General features: G+C 28.5%; 1 protein-coding gene across 8 annotated transcripts in view; it reads left to right on the plus strand.

Moving 5' to 3' along the window:
* The window catches only part of LOC107452018 (carbonic anhydrase-related protein 10-like), a 482,641-nt gene that overhangs the window by 101,407 nt on the left and 373,700 nt on the right, over positions 1-7,534 (plus strand). The window lies entirely within an intron of this gene.

Here is a 7,534-nt window from a genome sequence, read left to right on the forward strand (position 1 = left end):
TCTCTCTCTAGCTTATCTTGACATTTGCCATGTGACATTTTTAGCAGCAATCATTGGTCGATTTTCTAACGTTGCCATTCAGGGAGTTGTAATGAGGTTTTTTTTGGTGCCGTGTAAGAGTATATATAGATGTTCCGTAATAACCATTTTTGATACATATATTTCGAAATCTGGAAATAAAAAACCAAAACCCAAAACATTTGCCTTCCCTGCTTGTACTAACCTCAGCACTAAATCTAACCTTACAAAAGAACAGAAAGTAACTCTTCGCACATTAAGAAAAATTTTAAATCAATCTGACAATGAATAATAGTGTAATAATCTTTTAAACGTCGGTAATTATTTTACATAATCTTTCATGTTTAACACTAAGGGATAAGAAAAAACCTGTAACATATAAGAAATGAGTTACAGATTTTTTTTTATCCTTTAGTGTTATACACGAAAGATTGTGTAGAATAGTATGTAGAATTCAAATTTTGATGCCATTTGAAAAACAGTAAAAATTCCTGCACTTTATTTTGTACACTATTTTTTTTATTTAAAATAAAACTGAAAGCAACTCGAGGCGTGATACGATATATTTTATTTTAATTTGTGAGCCAACAATAAATAACAGAGTGATAAACTTTTTAACGCCACTAATTCTTCTTCATAATTTTTCATATTTACCACTTCAGTATAAGAAAAAAACGTGTAGCACATTTTTTTTGGAATTCTAAATATCATTGTTTGACGCAAGTCAGATCCATTTATCTCAACAGCACGGCGGTTTGACGGGCATTTGCAAATAGTTCATTAAAATGGAGCAAGCATTAAACAAATGTGAAGGCCAGGAATGTGGCGCGATCTTTTTATGTCTTGATTTAATTTCAGGCTTTTCTCGTTACTCGAGCCATTGTAAGCGACAAATAAAACAATTTGAGGATAGCGTGTCATTAGGACTTTTAACGAACTTTTGGAACTATTTTTAACGCGAGACTTAAGTTAATTTTGCACGATGCTTTAATTAATTATGATGACACACAGTGTTAGTTCTCTTTTTTTTCTTCTTTTCTAATTTTTGGCGTGTTTGGGATTTTTTTTCCTACCCTCTTCCGAGTGACTGGGCTGGTGATGAGATTTTGGCGCTGAAATTTTCCTTTGCAGAATGGTATCAGTCGGATGTTCATTAGTGGTTGGGAATTTGGCGTCGTTATCTCTAGAGTTTTACTTGATTTTCCTGCATTCTTTCTGCTACGAAAGTGTCACCCATGAATGTTTTAGTTGGTTTTATTTTAGCCTTAGAATTGCGAATTTGCGTTTGCTATAGAGTTCTATTTTTAGCGGTGGTAATAAGTTTCTAAGCTTAACGTTTCTATTGAATTATAACTTGATTTGCAAATTAATTGTAGTTAAATTAGGAATTCATTTACTTAATTATTCAGAAGCATTATAATTTTAATACCTTTACTAACTCATTTTAGGTCAAGTATGGAAATTTCATACAATGTGGTGTTATTTTCTTTGAAATATGCATAAATGGTGCATGAAAAAGAATACGTTTTTTAAGAAATAAAATGGTACATGTTTGCAACTTTGACCAAATCAATGAATAAGCAATTTAGTTGAATACTCGTTTTTTTCGAGCATTTGTTTTATTTCTATTTTATTTGCAAAACTTGCAGCCTTTATCCATAATAAAAATTTGCATTTAATCCCAAGTGGAATAATTATACGTTTTCAAAAAGTTGAACTTGTCAAGAACTGTTTCCATTTAAAAAACTGGCATATATTGAAAATTTCTCAATAGAAAGTGTTTACGCCAATTGAAATACTAATATTTAATAGATGTCTACAGAGCATCTTAAAATAACTTAAAAATAAAATTGGGGAAAAATAAATTTTAAGCGTTAGTGAGAAAAACATTTATTTAATTTGTGTGTTTACGCACTCTTGGCTGAAAATGGGTTAAAAAGGCGAATGAATTATTTTCGTAGTTTCAGAAAAAACTAGTTAAGTGTATAAAACGTATTTTTGTTTCGCATCTAAATTGTTTTTCTATTTTATACAAACAGATAATACTGCAAGTAATGATTTTTTGATAAACGCTATCAAAGTCTTTAAACTAAAAAAAAAAATGCTTTCAAAACAATCATTTTTATTTAATGCTAAAAATGGATGTCATTACGTTATAATGTGACTGATTAGCTTTATTTATTGTACATATTATTTAGTAAAATTTTTGAATTAATCTTGTTTGGCTAATACACTTTTCTAAAGCTGTTTAAAGGGAGTAGGTAGGGCATATATCAATAATGCTAAGACTTACCTTTTTTGATGTACCTCTTCTAAGAAACTACTTATCGGTTTGAAATTTTTGCGTGGATATTCTGGAATATATAAGTTGTATACTGTGATAAAGTTTTAGCGTTAACAGGAATACTTCGTGAGTTATGAAAGATTTTTCCTCAAAAAGGATGAAACTTTTTAGAAAATTAAAAGTTCTCAGTTTATAACTTTTTAAAAATATTATGCCAAAGATATGTATTAACAGTTATTACAGTTTAAACATGTACATGTAAATATATTGTGGAAACAAAACTTGAGTCATGCCTTGTTTAGATTCCAAGAAAAGGTACATCGAAAAAGCTTTGTTTTAGCATTATTGTTATATGCCTAACTAAACACCCTTAAATGATAAAAAATCTATGCCACTTTTAAGATTTTAATACTTTTATCATAATGAAATCTTAATTGAATTTAAGAATTATTTGGTTGCACACTGCGCTCTTCAACAGAACTAATACGTGAAAGTTTCTTTACTAACTAAATGTGTGACGTTATACATTTCATAAGCCTGAATTTATTTTCGCACTAGTAACAAAAATTTCTGGATCAAATTACGCTTTGGATGCATCATCCGTAAAAGCAATTTAACCGTAAAATCGATTTTAACCATAAAATACCATACCTTAATTTATACAATATTGCTTATTTAATTAATGTGATTCAGTGATATTACGTCATTTATTACTATAAAAATTACGATATCTACTATTTTTTTGTTCCGTAATATGTTCCAGCAAAAATTGATTTTACGGTAAAAAGTAATGGCAACCACAGTGGATTTGATCCGGAATTTTTCTGAGTGTAGAACTATTTTTGAAAATAATTGTTGGGAAATAACAAATTATTAACCTAATTGTTTTTCGTACATCAGAATAATATTTTGATACTCTGTTGGCATAGGTTCTTCAATGATGTCCTGAGAAAACAATGACATATTTCGTATGCATTGGTGAAACACTTTTGTATTAGACTTTAACATTTTAATAATACTTTTTGGTAATGTTTTCTCCCTTTAAAGGCGAGAAGAATTTAAGTTTTGAAGCATTTTAATAGAGTATTAGAAATGCACGAAATTGAAATTGTTTAAAAGCACTTGTCCTTCCTAGATAGTTTTATCAGTGCCATCGGTTAATCTAGAAAATCTCCAATCTCATTTCTCACAGACTCTATATCTTTTTTACGTTTCAGTTTATCCAAAACAATAATAGAAAAATAAAGAATTGTCGAACAATTTCGATTTCGAGCGCAAAAAAAAGGAAGAAAATAGAAAGTTTGAATGAACGGAAAAGATATATTTCATTTTTTTTCTTTTTTTGTAAGTTGTGTGATAGATTTTAGAAGAATTCGATCTGATTGAAAAGTACACTCTGTTAAAAATCTATTTTTTCTTAATAAATAAAAAAACGTATTTTTTCTGTCCTTATAAGCATAGTTTTCACTGAAAATTTTTCCTGAACTTCATATGAAATATCAATTAAACATTTATTTATTTACATTACTTTTTTTTCAAAAATAACGACCGATATATGAATGTTTCAAACTCAATAATATATAACTGCAATTATGTTTTATGGGAATACATTATGGATTATTTGTTAATCTGAAGTTATCAATCAAACTCAAACTATTTACAAAAACATAATTATTTTATGTAAGCTTATGCAATCAATAAAAATGTGTATTTAAATAGAGCAAAGTACATGGTTTAAATTTCTCTGAAAAATGACTAAATAACTATTTATTTAATTATTATTTTACCATATTCATATATCTTTATTCATATATATTTAAAACGTAAAAATTTAACATTAAAATTTCGATTAAATTTAATTTTTAAAATGATTTTATGAAACGGAAAAAATTTAATCAATTTGCCTAGGTAGGCATAATTTAGACATTATTTTGCCATTGTTATACTTTAAATGAAAAAGCAAGTAAAACTTGCAGATAACAATGTAGGCATTGTGATAATTTCAACTGTATATTAATTGCATACTTTACATTATTTATTATTAACAATCTATTTTCATAATAAATTTAACAGTTTGTAAACTTTAAAAATATTGTATGCAGAGAGAATATAAAATTGCAATAATGCATTTCGAAATGACTATTCATTTAATTCATTGTCACATTTTAAGCAGAGATAACGTCTTGTATTAGGAATATAAATCAGTGGTATTCACCCATTAAGAACTCTTATTACCCAAAAGACCTCTTTGCAGTACCATACTTACGATTAATTGATATATACGGCCCAATCTATTCAGTGTTTCCTTAAAATTGTAACATAAATTCCTATTTAATATTCTTTAGATAGCAATTATAGATTTACAACTTGAAACTAAATGGTATAGAAATATGTTTAAAACTCAATAACGTTATCAAACAACTTTCATAATGATAAAGCGCCATTTTTAATGTAATCTGTAATATATTTGACTTTTTCTAAATTCCCGAATCCTTAAAAAATTGAATTTTTAATATCAACGTCATTCATTTTATTAGGATTTCAAAACACTAAATATATTTTTACCAAAAAGTTTTAAAAACTGAATTGTCATAGTCATTGGCGTGCATTTTGAAACGAAATGTTTTTTAAATATTCTTAAAAATTAATAGATTGATAAACAGATACTTTTTTTTTTTTAAAAAAAAGGTTAAACTATTCTGAAAAATATAAATTTTATGTTAGAAGGAATTTACAGAATTTATTTATGTAGTCATACAACGTTAAACAACGGGTTTAAGCTATTTCAGGCTGTCCTCAATTGATGTGCAATTTTCTGATTTTTTAAAAATATCTTTCGTCAAGTTACTTTATTCTGGACTACTTGAAGTTCCTTTATGGAATAGAAGTTAGCCGTGGATTTCATTACCAGAATTGTGTTTTTATTTTCAGAAATGCCATTACCATACAGGCAATTTTATCAGAATTTTTTTCTTCGTGTTGTTAGCCGTGGTCAATGTCACATCTTAAGGGGGGGGGAGAAATACCATGCTAAAGGCGCCTTTAAGTAAATTTGGAAGCTTATTAAGTTATTTATGTGAGATTATAATTGACAAGAATTCGTTAACATCGTTTGTCTGAAATGTAGTCCTTAAATCGGAAATATTGTCTCGCTTCAAGAATTTATCTGTTAAGTTTACCAGATGGTGGTGCTTTCCTTCAAAACAAAATGAAAATTTACTACTTTTGTCCTGTGAACAATATTTAAAGTTAGGTAAAGCTGAGAAAAAGGAAATTTTCCTGAAAATAAGCACACATACACAAAAAACCTTTTTTTATTAACGAAAGTGCATATATAAAGTGTATCATTTATGTTTCTAAAGGGTAAAAAAAGGTCAAAAATATTTTCTTTGATTCGTGAAGATTTGCTGTTTTTCAGATTCAACCTGTTGTGGCGATTAAGGATGCTTGGTGTAGCATTTGAGCAATAGCGATGATTTTATCTGCAATATCATGTTTTGACTCACTCTTAGTGGAGGATTAAACTATTTATGAAAAAAAGATTTACATCTAATACTTCAGCAGACCTTCTGACTCAATCAGGCCTGGAGGAGATCAAGTCGTTCTCTTATTCTCAATAAACCAAGATGAAGTGCAGTTGCGGCTTTTTGTCACTCTACAACTCTGAATTGCCTTGTTCAATAGCACCCTCCTCGTAGGCATTTTATTCGATCCCACTTGTTCACTTTGTGAATCTGAAGAAGTAATGAACTACTCCGTTGGTGGGTACTTAGAGGTTAAACAAAAGAGTCGAGGTATTGGGAGGCAAGATCACCCATTCGGCAGCGATTTAAGACTTATTGTACCTAGCACTCCTGTTTGAATAAGCTTCTATATATGGGTCATTCTCACAAAAACTGTCATTTTTCAGTTCATAAAATCCCGAAAAAGTAAAGTGAATAAAAAGCTCTGAAACTTTTTATATTAATAGAAATATGTAATGGCATTATAAAAAAAGTATATATCCTGTAAATTATACTTAATATTTAAATAAAGTAATTAATTTCACTGTTTAAGAAGTGAGGGAATGATATTTTATTTTAATACATGTTTTTCTCTAAGTTACAGCTACCACAAGTTTGAAAATGATAACATACTAAGTATATCTAACATTTATTATAATTTAGTTTTATATTTTTAATAGTTTTTACAGTTTTGGGAAATAAAATTGGCCGGTGCGATTGAACAAAAAAAAATTTATAATATACTCAACTTGAATCATTCCCTCACTTCAGCATCATTCCCTCACTTTATACACTAGTGAGGAAATAACAAATTTTATAAAATTTAAAAATAACAATTAGGCCAAATTAATTTCTGAAATCAATCACATGCAATTATATTCATACAAGAAAGCAACATATATTTATCCACTTTCTCGATGAAGTTGTATTTTATTTTACTCTAAAAAACGACGTGAGGGAATGACAAATGTAAAACATTTTACCTGGTTTGATTCATTCAAATTAATTCCACAGCAAAGCTTCTTTAAGTTGAAGATGGAAACATACTGCAATTCTGTTCTATGATGCCAGTTGCTTACTGCTAAAGTTTTTATAAAAATATTTTAATTATAAGAAGATTGCAGGTGATGAGAACATTGTTGTGAGGGAATGACGCGAAACACTAGGGACAAAGTTTAAAATAGTGCTGTGTTAATATTTTTAACAGAAATTAAATTTAAAATTGATTTTCTGAATTCTATATTTCAGTATTCTGAAATGAAAAACACGAATTTGTAAATTTTTTTATTTTTATTTCAGAAAAAATTTTTTCTTTCTTTAAATCAACAGTGGGGACAAGTGAGGGAATGACATATTGGTATATTTTAATTCGCGATCGCAACGAACTATAGGGGGCGTTGTTGTATGAGACGCTTACCTGCGATTTCCATATGAACCGTCATTCAGTTACTCTAGAGACGTCGTTAATGTAGCGTGTAGCATTGCAACGTTCCTTCTTTAATGTGGCTTATTAAATTTAAAAAAGAAAAATGCTTGATCTTCTTTCTTGTACAACCGAAAACAAAATGGTATCTCTTTTTATTAGAGAAGGAACATCCAAAACACATCGGAAAAATATTTGTACATTAACAGAAAAAAATATGTATATTCTTATAAGAGTTAAAACCTAATGCCCGAGAAATAGTATTACTAAATTTAATGATATAACATGAAAGGCCCATTTAAACTT

This window comes from Parasteatoda tepidariorum, chromosome 1, assembly GCF_043381705.1.
Source record: "Parasteatoda tepidariorum isolate YZ-2023 chromosome 1, CAS_Ptep_4.0, whole genome shotgun sequence".
Classification (NCBI taxonomy): Eukaryota; Metazoa; Arthropoda; class Arachnida; order Araneae; family Theridiidae; genus Parasteatoda; species Parasteatoda tepidariorum.